Here is a 14,795-nt window from a genome sequence, read left to right as displayed (position 1 = left end):
TGTTTGTATCCCGCATCAGACAGCCTGGGTTAGAGTCCCACCTCCACTTCCAATCCAGCTCCCTGCTAATGCATACCCTAAGTACCAGGGTCTCTGCTACCAATATGGGAGACTTGGACTGTGTTATGGGGTCCTGGCTTCAGCCTGGCCCAGCTCCAGCTGTTGTGGGCATTTGGAGAGTGAACCAGTGGATGAGAACTTGCTCTCTCTGTCTTGCAAGTAAATTAAATTACTAAACCAAACAAAAGGTTTTAAACAAAAGGTTTTAAATTCTTGGCAAATGTATTATGAAAAACTACACATATACTTCAATTTTTTTGCATCAAAATAAACTTGTTTTTCAATTTCACTTTCCACAAACTTTTTGAAGAATCCCCACATTATCTTCTTTGCCCTGAATCCTCTCTACATCGGTTAATAACTCATTCTCCCTTCCTCGCCATCCTGAAAATGACTTATTTTCTCCATTCACCAGGTGCCTACAAGACCCTTTCACAATTGCACACCACTAATGTAAGCTATCCAGCAAGCCCACTCATGCAAGTCTGGACTGTGAGCTGTACAGATAAGGGATATATTTCTCTGGGGAACCAAAAGGGAAACATATGAAGCTCCCCAACCAATACCAATATTTCCCACCAGTGTTCAGTAAGAGAAAATAAACCAGTTACACAAGAAGATACTGAAGAGAAAAGAGATACAGAGGCCTGATGACATTTATGTCCTCAACCTGGTTGTTCCCAAGACCCAGTTCCTTGGATCCATAGCCCTTTTAACCTAAGTCACTTAACACTGAAATTCTATCACTTGGAGACAAATGGATCCTAGCTCCTGTAGTTTCAGACACATTCTTTTGACACATAGGAGTTTATTCTAAAGATGTCAAGTCATAGCAGCAGATTCACATGATCCATTCTTGTTTTATAAAAAAAACATATGTGTATACTTTGAGAAAAATATAGAAGCTTCTAGAACTAAGGTCAATAGTAAATATTTCTAGATGGTATATTTTGAGGGGAGGACTTCTTTGCCATAAATTTTGCTCAGTTAACACGTAGTACAAAAAGTAAACAGCAATTTTTTTTAATTTTTTTATATTTTTTAAAATTTCTCTCAGAGCTACATGTGTACCAGGTTGAAATTTGTAAAGCTTATTGTGAAAAACAGGAGTCTCCTGGCCCACCCCCAATTTTTACCTCATGATAGTATCAACATTCAAAACAATAAAATATATTTAAGAAGAGAACACAGATCATTGTTGGAAGTGCAGTTTGAAGATCTCCCTTGGTTCAGGTCTGGCCATCCCTGCTCTACACGTGACTAAAGAGCCTGATGGCTCTTCAGAGGCAGGCCTGGTTCTGACACTGACTCGGTCCCTGTACAGTGCCCCCTGAGTCCCTGCAGGCAGGAGGAGCCTGGGAAATGGCAGAGGGAGTCACTGATGCCACTCCATTCAATACCCAATGTGGAACCTTCATGACCATCCTGTTCTCCAAGGAGTGACTCCACATATACCCTTGAAAGGACCTTGCTTCTAAAAACTCTCCTTTATGCCCCACATAAATCCCCCTACTGCTTTCTAAACTCATTTCCCGTTGAGTTCTTCTCTGGGGAAACTAATAACAGTTGCATGTTCCACCCCAAAATAATTTTCAGTTCTCTCTTCCATAGAAGATCAATAAGTGGGCCCCATGTATTTATGTGAAATATAATGAATTCTTGCTCTTTTAATAGAATAACTTATGAATAAAAAGTGCACTTGTGGAACTACATTTTTAAAATATAGATATGTATAGATAGCCCAACTCACTGCTACTCCAAAGCTAGACTCAAGGGACCATGCTCAAATAATTGTCTTCATAAAAAGCTTAAATATTTCCATAGATCTATTAGTAAAGCTCTCCAGAGAAACAGAACCAATAGGATGAGGGTAGGGGAAGGTTTTCAGAAAGTTTAGGAAAAATGTACATTACAAAAACATTATACTTGAATTTCAAATTTATGTACCAAAATAAATATTTTTTCATTTCCTTTCTAAAATTTTTTTTATATTTTTAATTTTTTTCAGAGATACCTTCTATCTAATGAATACAAACTTCATGCATTTCTTAAGTACAACTTTCAGAATATAGTATTCTTTCTACAGTGCATGCCCTCCCACCCTACCCCCACCCCTCTTCTTCCTCCCTCTCCTATTCCCAGTCTTATTTTATACTATAATCTACTTTCAGTTAACCTTATGCACAGAAGATTAAGTTATAGTAAGTAAAGAGTTCATCAATTTGTATGATAAAAGAAAAATAAGAAAGAAATTTTCTCAACAGTTGAGATAAGGGCTGTTCAAAGTCATTGCATCTCGATGTTAATTTCTCTCTCTCTTTTTTTTTTTTTTGAGAAACTTAATTAACTTTAAAGAAGCACCCAAGAGTGATACATCTTTTGCAAGCACTTAAACATAACTGTAGCTTATGAGACATGAATATCCTTCACTTAATACTTTAAGAGAAAGTAAGTCTTTGGAAACAAATTTTGTCATTAATTAAAGAATCACCTAAAAAAAATAAGCAATGAAGTTGGACACTTTGGTCTAACTAAAATTTATGAGACATAAGTATATACATTAAAATGGAATAAGTCTTTGAAAACAAGTTTTATTCCAACACTCCTAAAATCTTTGATGTACCCTTGATTATAAAGAGATTTACTGTAAGGAATTGACTCACATTTAGGGAAACTGAATCCCAAGATCTTCAGGATCCAGAAGTTCTGCGAGTGTAGTTCCTGTCCCAAGTTAGCCACATAGAAGGAGTTCTCTTATATGGGAGAAGGTCAACCTTCCTGTTTTATTCAGGCCTTCAGCTGGTTGGCCAGGCCCAACCACATCCAACCCTACCCATGTATAGGAGGCTATCCTTTTTTCATTTGACCTGCTATTAAAATGTCTATGTCATCTCCCATAGAAACATCCAGAATGATGTTGACCAAATACCTGGTCACCCTGTAGTGCAAGGAAGCTGGATTTCTCTTTCAGTTGGCAAAGAGGCAGAATAGTCTGTTTAACTCCTAATTCTGGGGCATAAAAAAAAATCTATGTGAGAGAAAAAATGTTGCTATGTAAGATTCCCTTACTTCTCTGTTTTCTCATATTAACCTGCATATCCAAAATTTTATTGTGGCCATTGCTTTGACCTCAGTGGAATGTGGACATTTATATCCATATCATGACTCTACAAACCAGCCATCAACTTTTCAACTGTTCCTTATAACAAAGTTATATGTATAGCCACATTTCCCCCAGATCTCTCTCTAGCCTGAAACTCCCTCCAATCCCAGATTTCTTTTTTTTTTTTTTCTCTCCTCTGTGATCATCCAGGGAAGAAGGATGTAGATTACTTGAATTTGCTTTTTATAAAAAGAGCTAAAGACCCATGCCTCATTTTTCAGTTCCCATTGAAGTATGCCAACAAGCCATACCACAGTAACTTTTAAAATAGCCCTCAGCACCCAAAAAGCTTGATGGAGGCCCAGGGTCCCAGGAGGTACCTGAAGCAGAAAGTCTCAGTGGTCTTTCAGTCCTTGGAGAGCAACCCTGCAAGAAAGCAGTCTGCTCTGTCCAGCTGAAGCCTCCCTTGCTGTCGCCCTCTCTCCTTCCTTTTCTCTCTGGAACCTTCCCTGAGATTTCCGAATGCCCCCCAAGCGCTGCTTTGCTAACCAAGGCAGTGGTATCTTCTGAGTGAATAAGCATATTTCTGTTCCTTTCTCGGCTTTGTGGAGAGGATTACTGGTCAAAGACATTTAGCCCAGTGGCCTAAGCTCATAGGAATGGCCTTGAAGCTGCCTGACCCTGTTCAACTCAGCAGTTCAGCACTTAACAACAGCACTCATAGCCTCTGTCTCCCCCTCCCAGTCCCCCTATCTTTCCATATCCTCTTCCAGAAGCAGCAACTGTGGGAACCTTGGAGAACTGGAAAAATGACATCCTAGAAAAAAGAGCCACCTGTTGACCAGCTTTTCCTGGGCTTCAACCTCCCAAACCAAGGGCGCTTGATAAGACACGTCAGCCAAAGTGACCCACTGTTCTGCTCAACTTATCCAGACTGGAATGTTCCACAGCAGCCAGGGTCCCATGCCAAAATAAAACATTGACAACCTACGACAAAGAGAGGTCCCTGTCACACACACACACACACACGCGCGCGCACGCGCGATAGAGAAAGGGTATCCTTCTCAAAAAAATAAACTTTTTGTATTACAAACTTTCTTTTAGATCCTAGCCCTTCCAAGTGGGACAAATGGCCCTTTCAATCACTCTCCATTGAAGCCAACCAATGTGCAAGGAATGGAGTGTGGTGGGACGAGAGGATTTGGGAGGGGTATGAAAGAATGGAGACAGAAGAATAGAGGAGGGAGAATGGAAGACAAATAAAAGTTTTTTTAAAAAAATACTGAGCGTAAACACTGCATTTATGAATCATATATCTTTCAAATAAGTAGTTTCATGTTGAGAAGTTTCTAAATAGGATTTAACCCCCCTTTTTTTAAAAAAAATTATTTGTTTATTTGAAAGGCAGAGTTACAGAAAAAAAGAGAGAGTGAGAATCTTCCATCCACTGGTTACCAATTACCCCCCAAATGGCCACAATGGCCAGTGCTGGGCCAGACCAAAGCCAGGAGCTCCTTCTGGGTCTCCCCAGTGGGTGCAGGGTCCCAATCTCTTGACCCTCTTCCATTGCTTTCCCAGGTGCATTAGCAGGGAGCTGGATCAGAAGTGGAAGTAGCCAGGACTAGAACCAGCGCCCATATGGATGCCGGCACAGCAGGTGATGGCTTAACCCACTGCTATGCCACAGCGCCAGCCCCATGGATTTAACTCTTTTGCAAATTCCAACAATGTAGCTTTGTTTTTATTTAATCCACAGAGGTATTATTCAATGAAGGAGGAAGGATCCAAAAGAATCTCAAGTAAACTGATTAGGGAAATTAACAAAAGGCAAAAATTTAGAGAAGAAAAACCAAGGGAAAGAACAAGCACTACCAAAAACCCACACATGTTACTAGTTGCAGGTATTTTTCTTTGTAACATTACTTGCTTCTCTTGCTTTCCTTCATGCCTCCCTGATTCCACCTCACTGGACTTCCGTGGGAGGTGGCTGCCCTCATCCTGTACTTGACAACAGGCCCCAGTCTCCTGGGACCGATCTGGCCCTGTGAGCATCACATCCAGGAGGAAGACTCGGTTCCCCCAGGGATGGGGATCTCAACTTGCCCTCAGAACTTCATTGGTTTTCTGGAAGGTCACTAAGTCCTTCCAGCCAGAGATTCCAAGCTTCGAACTGGCCGAAATAGTGGAAGAACTGAGCCAGACATCTTGTCCGACATCAGCTTGAAAGCAAAAGGGAAGATGTAAACAAAGCCAGATCAGGAGCATCCTGGGGATGAGAACTTGGATAAATTATTGGTTAGGGCCACCAAGGAGCACCTTCTTTCTCCAGTATTCTGCAGGCATGCATTTGTGTATATCATTTACGCCACTCCCACTTTCTCAAAAGTAGTAACTCCTTGGGGTTGTAGTTTTGACTTTTGTAAGTGACTCCAAAAGCCCATGACAGTAATTTATAATTTTGCTGAAACAGGAACTTGTGTTCCTTTTGAGGCTGTTGTAGAGAAGTGAGTCATTTAGGAAGTCAGGGAACCCCAGCAGGCTGTTCTTCTGTCCCTCAGACTTAAGGGTTCTCATTTCGTCCATGGTCTCATTCAGTCCTCACAGCAACCTGGCAGATGGCTGTTTTTATCTCCATTTTGAAGGTAATTAACTTGCAAAACACATACTATAATCATGTACTTGAGATTTAGACATTTTCAAAGGTTCGAGAGCGTTTGAAGGCAGAGAGTCAGAGAGCATGAACTGAAATATGTATGGAAGTGGAGCAACCTAGAACTTAGGAAAAGAAGGTCACTGCAGTCAAGCATTAAACCCAGCTAGGAGCTTCCTGGCAGCCAAGGCAAGGGGGAAATACAACAAAGCCCAAAGAACAAAATAGCTTCACATTTTGATCATTATATTACTTGCTTAATGAATCACCTGCATCTGCTTGTTAGAGATAAAGATGCTAAAAGATGTTTTTAGAAAAGGTCAAAGCATCATCAGGGTCCCATGGGGTCAAGTCCCTCACAGAAATCTGAGTGAAGGATCTCACCATCCACCTCACGCATCAGTACTACTAAAACATGTGTTCTCATCAGTGAAATTTTGACCTCAAAGGGTTATACAAAAGGACTTCCTTTTAGAATTGTTTTCATAAAGAAATATAGAATGGTGCTAAATGTAAAAAAGGAACATACACCTCAATGGATGGCCAAGAAAATAAATAGGCCAATGTACAATATTCAGCATACCAAATGATCACAAAAATATCCAAGAAATACATTCCTATGAATAAATTTCCCTTATATACACACTTATGATAACTATAATAATGAAGCAAGCAAGTATTAAATGAATATAAAAGTCATCTAAATCACACTACACTGAGAAACCTATATAGGTTAATGCTACCAAAATAGAGTTAATTCCCACATACAGATTGCCCAGAAAATAGAAATGAACAAATGCTACCCATTTGTTTTATGACAACAGTAGAATCTTGATACTAAAGCTATTTACAAACTGCGATAACAAAAAATTCTACTCTCCTTTTCACTTATGAATACAAATGTGTGATAGTCCTAGGTAAAATATCAGCTAACAAAATCCAAAGAATAATAAAACAAAAATAATATATCAGGATCAAGTAGACTTTTCCTCCTAGAAGTGATAAAGTTGGACTTCTAAAATATCTGTGTGTATCTACAACATTAATAAAAGGTAAAATTAACAGAGCAGAAAAAAAGCAAAATCACTTGATTATTTCAATAGGAAAGAAAAGGCATCTGGTATCTCATTGACTGTTTAAAACTTTAAACACAAACTAAATCATATTTCAATTTGGTAAAAAGCTATATACCAAAAAACAACAGCAAACACTTCATAGAAAAACTTCAGTACATTCCATTGAAGTTCGTGATCAAGGGAAAAAAAATCACTCTGCCCTCCTCTCCACTTGCCCTTATTGCGATGTCAAACATGGTGTTAGAGATTCCAGACAACATGGTGGCACAAGGTGGTTTAAGCATTTGAAGGAAAGATAAAAAATTATAATTATGTATAGATGAGAATATCATCCCCCTACAAAATACCAACAGAATTAACAGGAAAACTATTAGGAAAAGAAAAGGAAAAAAGAGTTTTTGGCAAGGTTGAAGGAAGTAAGATCAGAGTTTTTTTATTAAAAAAAAAAAAAAAGCAACAGCATTTCTCAACATTAACAACCAACTACAAAATATGTTTTTCAAGTATGATATTTTGGGAGGTGGGCATTTGCCCTATATTAACATTGTTTTTTAGGACACCACAAAGGCCTGGGTTCAAGTCCAACTCCACTCCTGATTCCAGCTTCCTGCTATTGCAGACCTTGGGAGGAAAATAGGTGATGGCTCAAACAACTGGGTCCTTGATATCCAGAGAGAAGACCTAGAATGAGTTTGCAGCTCCTGGTTCAGTCCTGGCCAGCCCAGCCTTTGTAGGCTTTGGGAGAATGAACCAGCAGAAGGGAGCTTTCTGTCTCTCCCAGGATCTTCTTGTTCCTCTCTCTTCCTCTCACATTATTTTTTAAGTCTTTTTTAAAAAGATTTCTTTTTATTTGAGAGGCTAAGTTACAGACAGAGAAAGGGAGCAACAGAGAAAGAGAGAGGTCTTCCTTCCACTGGTTCACTCTCCAGATGGTTGCAATGGGCAGAGCTGGACCAATCCAAGGCCAAGAGTTGGGAGCTTCTTACAGGTCTGCTATGTGGGTGCAGGGGCCCAAGGACTTGGGTCATCTTCTGCTGCTTTCCCAGGCCATAGCAGAAAGCTGGATTGGAAGAGGAGCGGCCAGGACACAAACTAGTGCCTATATGGGATGCCAGCACTGCAGATGATGGCTTTACCTGCTACACCACAGCACCAATCATTTGTCTTTTTTTTTTTTTTTTCTTAAATAAGATACAATTTAAACTCAGTAAAGAATGAACTGAATATGTGATTTTTGCCCTTTTATTGGATGGTTGGTAGAGTAATTCTCCCCATAAACAAACATTTAATGTAATCTCACATGAAATGATACTTGACTTTCTTTATCTTTTAGAAATGAATTCCGTTTGGCTACAAAATAATGAAAGAATAAATTCTAACAGCTAAGTCAACCTAAAAATGAGATAAGTATCTTTCCACACTACATGATAAGATCTATCAGAAAACCATGCTTTAAGTTAGTTCCATGTAGAATTGATGCAAAATGGAAAAATAAAATAATGAAAATTTTATGGATAGATCCACATGCATAAGGAAACAATGAGTTATTTAAAAAACAAATCCCATAAGTCAATGGAAAAGAATAGTGGAGAGAAAATTGGATTATTTTATGTAAATAAATGAAACCAGATTTCTACCTAACATCACCTGCAAAGGTAGACTTCAAATAAAGATTTAAATGTGAAAAATAAAGCTCTGAAGTTAACAGAAGGCAATAAAGAATATCCCTGATATCTGGGTTTGGGGAAGCAACTCTTAAAATTTCCAACCATGGGAGCAGGGCATTAGCTCAGCGGTTAACATGTCTGAGTCCCACATCAGAGTACCAGGGTTCAATTCCTGGCTGCAGTTCCGGATTCCAGCTCCCTGTCAGTGCAGACCCTGAGAGGTAGTAGTAATGGCTCAATTGATTTTTCTATGAGGAAGACCTAAATTGAGTTTCTGGCTCCTGACTTTTCCTAGGCCCAGTCTCAGTACACTCACTCTCTCTCTAATTAATTAGTTTTATATTTTTTAAATCTCCAGCTAGGAAGCAAAATTCATAAATTCAAAATTCATTACATTCAACTATGCAATAAAATTCACAGTATAATCATGGAAACATCATCAAATAGACCACAGAGTTACAGAAAACTTTTTCAATGTATAAATCAGGTTGTCAAAATCAAGCAAAAGGGTCTAGTGCTGTGGTGCAGCAGATAAAGCTACCACATGCAGCACTGGCATACCATATGGGTGCCAGTTCAAATCCCAGCTGCTCCACTTATGATCTAGCTCCCTGCTAATTCACCTAGGAAAGCAGTGAAATATGGTACAACTACTTGGGCCCCTGCACCCACGTGGGAGACCCAGAAGAAGCTCCTGGCTTCAGTCTGGCCCAGCTCTAGCCTTCCCAGCCATTTGTGGAGTAAACCAGCAGATGGAAGACTTCTCTCACAGCCTCTGCCTCTCCCTCTCTGCTTTTCAAATAAATAAATAAATCTATCTTTAAAAAAAAAGTCAAGCAAAAATATGAAGGTTCTTCAAAAAGTTCATGACAAAAGGAATTAAAAGATGTTTATCTGGTGCAAAACTTTTTCTAAATCTATGCATACAAGTAGAGAAATGAATCTCTAGGGGCTGACTCAGTTAAGTAGAAGGTTAAGCTTCCACCTGCAGTGCAGGCATCCCATATGGGTGACCATTCAAGTCCCGGTTGCTCCGTTTATGATCTAGCTCCCTGCTAATGTGCCTGGGAAAGCAACAGAAGATGGCCGAAGTGCTTGGGCCCCTGCACCCACATGGAAGACCTCAAAGAAGCTCCTGGCTTCTGGCTCAGCCCTGATCATTGCGGTCATTTGGGGAGTGAACCAGCAGACAAAAGCGCTCTCTCTCTCTCTCTCTCTCTCTCTCCCTCGCCTCTCTCTCTCTCTCACTGTATTTCTGCTTTTCAAACAAATAAATAAAACTAAAAAAATCTCTGATAAAAGAGATTTATTTGGAATAAAGAATAGGATTAGAGTGCCCTTTGTTATGTCTGGAGAACAAAAGAAAGACTGGCAGTTTTACTAGAATAGAGAAAAAATATTATGAATAAAATTTCATTGGCATGCTAGGTGCTTAAGGGAGCTGGTAAGGTCTGATTGGCAAGTGGCAGTAGTTACTGCATAAAGCTAGTCTTAGGTTGTAGCTGATCAATTGCCAAGGCTGTTTACAAGGTTAGGTTCTGTAGCAAAGCTACTAGAACAGCACCCGGAACCTGAGTGTTTCCTCTTTTTTCCCATGGTCCCACACTCCTATTTAGTAGGATATGACAAGAATGACCCAATTTTGTACAATAAGTTTTCATAAGGTAGTGCAACTCAAAAAAATTAATACTGTATTTATAACATAAAAGTAGATCTCGCCATTCAGCAATAAGATGGGAAATATGAAAAGCTAACAAGCCTAGAAAGAGATGTTCAGAACTAGTTGTAATCAAAGGAATGCTAATGAAAACAACAGTGAGATATAACTTGACACCTAATAGATTTGCAAAATATTATATTTAAACCTGGATAGAGGAGCCCTCATGTACTTCTAGAGGAAGTGAAGGTTGAAGAGGGTTCTGGCACATCTCAATAAGTAGATGTGACCATGCTTTATGATACAGAAGTTCTACTATATGTGTAGCTTAAAGAGATTCCCAGTAAGAACAGTAAATGAGCATGTATAAGGATATTTATTGCATTGTTACTTGTGGTGGAGCAAAGGAGAAGTTGACAGCAACCTGGAATCTATCACTGAGAAAGGGGCTGGGTAGAATGGGGAGGGTACACACCATGGGGTCAGAATCAATGGTCAAGATTTGCATGCAGTTACTTGGATGGCCCTTATAACATTGTGCTGAGTGAACCAAGTAAGAAACAGGATGAGATCTACAGCACAATTAACATTTGGGGAAGTTTTATAAAAACATGTGCATAAAATAGCACACATTCCCCAAGAACTCATACAAGGAAAAACATACACATTAAGCTCATTTTAATGTTTGTTTAGGATGGGATGACAGTAAGAGAAGAGGATATGGGAAAAAGATGAAAGAGGGAGAGGGAGAGGCAAAGAGAAAGAGGGCTTAAGCCAACCACAGTTAATATTTAATAGATTAAGAATGATTAAGTCCAGCCCTAAAGGCACTCGGATCTGGCTGAAAAGCCCATGAGAGTATTTCAGGCATGGAAAGCCAAGACACTCTGGCAAAAAGATCTCTGTGAGTGAGATCCCAGTGGAAAGAACAGGTCTTCAAAGAGGGAGGTGCCTTTCTCTGAAGGGAGGAGAGAACCTCCACTTTGACTATGACCTTGTCTAAACAAGATAAGAGTCGGAGAACTCAAGGGGCTTCCATAGCCTTGGAAACTCATGACTGGTGCATAGGGAGATTACTGATGCCATAAACAGGAGTGTCAATTTGTAAAGTCAACAACAGGAGTCACTGTGCACTTACTCCTCGTGTAGGATCTCTGTCCTTAATGTGCTGTACACTGAGGCTTAATGCTATAACGAGTACTCAAACAGTATATTTCACTTTGTGTTTCTATGGGGGTGCAAACGATTGAAATCTTTACTTAATGTACACTAAACTGATCTTCTGTAAAAAAAAAAAAAAGAAATTATCAATAAAAAAAAAAGAATGATTAAGTCAACCTTGTTATTCAAAGAGGATGGGGGAATATGCTCATGAAGAATTTTGAACGTATTTTTTTTTTTTGACAGGCAGAGTGGACAGTGAGAGAGAGAGACAGAGAGAAAGGTCTTCCTTTGCCATTGGTTCACCCTCCAATGGCCGACGTGGCCGGCACGCTGTGGCCGGCGCACCGCGCTGATCCGATGGCAGAAACCAGGTGCTTCTTCTGGTCTCCCATGGGGTGCAGGGCCCAAGCACTTGGACCATCCTCCACTGCACTCCCTGGCCACAGCAGAGAGCTGGCCTGGAAGAGGGGCAACCGGGACAGAATCCGGCGCCCCAACCGGGACTAGAACCCGGTGTGCCGGTGCCGCAAGGCGGAGGATTAGCCTAGTGAGCCACGGCGCCAGTTGAATGTACTCTTGAAAATGAAATTTTCTTATAAAAGTCTTTTTCTGTGAATAAGCCTACTATCACCCTTATCCCTTTCTCAGCCCTACCTCCTTGCGTTCCTCAGTACCCAACTGCAGCAGCAAAAGCAGAGGCAAGAGCAAATTTAATGTCCCATAAAATACAGTTATGAAAGTAGGTCACTCGGGGGCCAGCACTGTGGCATAGCAGGTAAAGCCACTGCCTGTAGTGCTGGCATCCCATATGGGCGCTGGTTCGAGTCTCTGCTGCTGCACTTCCGATTCAGCTTCTCCTATAGCCTGAGAAAGCAGTAGAAGATGGCTCAAGTTCTTGGGCCCCTGCATCTGCAAGGGAGACCTGGAAGAAGCTCCTGGCTGCTGGCTCTAGGCTCCAGATTGGCCCTGCTCCAGCCATTGCAGCCATTTGGAAAGTGAATCTCTCTCTCTCTCTCTCTCTCTCTCTCTGCCTCTGCCTCTCTCTAACTCTGCCTTTCTAATAAATAAATAAATCTTTAAAAAAAAAAAAAAAACAGGCCAGCGCCGCAGCTCAATAGGCTAATCCTCCGCCTGTGGCACCGGCACACCGGGTTCTAGTCCCATTCGGGATGCCGGATTCTGTCCAGGTTGCTCCTCTTACAGTCCAGCTCTCTGCTGTAGCCCGGGAAGGCAGTGGAGGATGGCCCAAGTGCTTGGGCCCTGCACCCACATGGGAGACCAGGAGAAACACCTGGCTCCTGGCTTCGGATCAGCGCGGTGCGCGGGCCACAGCGGCCATTGGAGGGTGAACCAACAGAAAAAGAAAGACCTTTCTCTCTGTCTCTCTCTCTCACTGCCCACTCTGCCTGTCAAAAAAATAAAATAAAAAATAAAATAAAAATAAAAAAAGAAAGTAGGTCACTCGGGGGCAAGAGTTTGGTCCAGCAGTAAAGACACCTGTGTCCCATACCAGAGTACCTGCGCTCAACCCTCAGCTCCAGTGCCTGATACTGGCTTCCTGTTAATGCAGACCCTCAGAGGCAGTAGTGATGACTCAAGTAGTTGGATAGCTGCCATCCACATGGGAGATCTGTATTAAGTTCCTTTGGGCACCACCACCACCATTGTAAACATTTGGAATGTGAACCAGTAGATGGAATATCTTTCTCTCTCTCTCTCTCTCTCTGTGTGTGTGTGTGTGTGTGTGCATGTGTATGTGTGTGTCTTTCTTTTGTTCTCTCTCTTTCTCTCTGCCTCTTAAATAAAAATTTTTAAAGAAGAGAAAGTAGGTCACCCAAATCTGTATAGTCAAAAATAAACAAACAACATGATGCATTGATCAGTTGACAGATTGGCATTTGGTATATTGATTTTTGGAGTCCTGACATAGAGCCATCAGCAAAATTAGGTTCTGATTCTCTCTGACTGAATTTCTCTAACACTTTGAAATAATGTTGTTTTCCTGGCCTCTGTAAATTTCTGTAAATTGGGGAAGCCAGGAAATTTCTATAAAATGAGGAATCCAGTAAATGAAAATTAACTGTATAAATAAATGAATACTCAGTAGGGCCTAAAGCCAGAGAATAAAATTTAATAGTATCCAATATAGTATGTTCACTCAAGGATAATAATATTCCTTCAATAGTTACTGGACACCTACTATGCACCAGGCACTGTGGTAGAAATGGGTACAGATTTCAATGCTTGAGATAAAACTTATTCCTCATAACCAAACCTTCAAAGACTGGATGTACAACTGCCTATAATGCATAAGTGAAATAATGTGACATAAAATAAAATTATATATAAATATATCTGTAATAATTGATTATCTTTGATAGGCAAAAGAAATTCTGGAAACATTAAGACTAATACTGTATGATTTGCTTGTTCCTTTACTGCTTCTATTGAATTAACCCCTTCCTCCCCCAAAAAGTATTAAAGCAAGTGTTTTGGCTTTAAATAGGTGCCCTATTCCAAATGTAAAACAAATAGCCTTCCTCTTAGGTTCTTTGTGTCAACAAAGATTTCTGCAATATTTTAAGGATAGTATAAATGCATCTTCTACATACTCCATAGAGAGACCCACATTTGCTGTAGCACTTAAGACACCAGTTGTAACACCCACATCCCATATCAGAGTGCCTAGTTCCAATTCTCAACTCAGATCCTGATTCAGCTTCCTGATAATATGCCCACTGGGAGGCAGCTGGTGATCGCCCAAGTAGTTGTGTCCCTGCCGCCTCTGGGAAACCCAGGGTTATGCCCAGTTCAATTGTCCCCAAAGACCACCAAGGAGCCGACACCACTGTAAGGTGCACGAGAGTTTTATTGCAGGTCCGGGCCTGGACTCTCAATCAACACCGACACAGTGGGTCTGAGTTGAGAGTCCCGACCCTTCAGTTAACAGGGTTTTTATAGGGTTTTCAAAGACATTCCATACATTATGGAACCATTTAGCAAATTATCTCATCCCGTGGGAAATTCAAAGGACATCTCTTAGAATTGATTAGTGCATCCAGTGGCAGGAACAGACCTAGTAAAGGTGGTTGGATGGCTTTGGGGTTGATGCCTTTTAAATTGATTGGCCGAAGCATAGGGTCCGAGCTTCTGGGGTGTACGCGCCGAACTGCAGGGTCTCACGAAGCTATCAATCACCTTAATTGCCCTGAGAAGACACCAGGATCTCTAGGTATTTCTCTGTTATCTGCTAATTGGCTGTTGCTAGGAGAGTTTACTACAAGGGGAGTTCATTTATTTACTTTTAGGAGCTTCTGGCTCAGGGTTCAGGGCCTGGTCAGGCCCAAGTTATAAGATGGAGGCATAATTTAAAATAGTTACACCTTGATCCAGGCTCAGGTCTCATACCAGATTGAAT

The sequence above is a fragment of the Oryctolagus cuniculus genome, chromosome 5 (assembly GCF_964237555.1).
Source record: "Oryctolagus cuniculus chromosome 5, mOryCun1.1, whole genome shotgun sequence".
Classification (NCBI taxonomy): Eukaryota; Metazoa; Chordata; class Mammalia; order Lagomorpha; family Leporidae; genus Oryctolagus; species Oryctolagus cuniculus.
The sequence above is the reverse complement of the archived record's forward strand: the minus strand, read 5'-3'. Positions refer to the sequence as shown.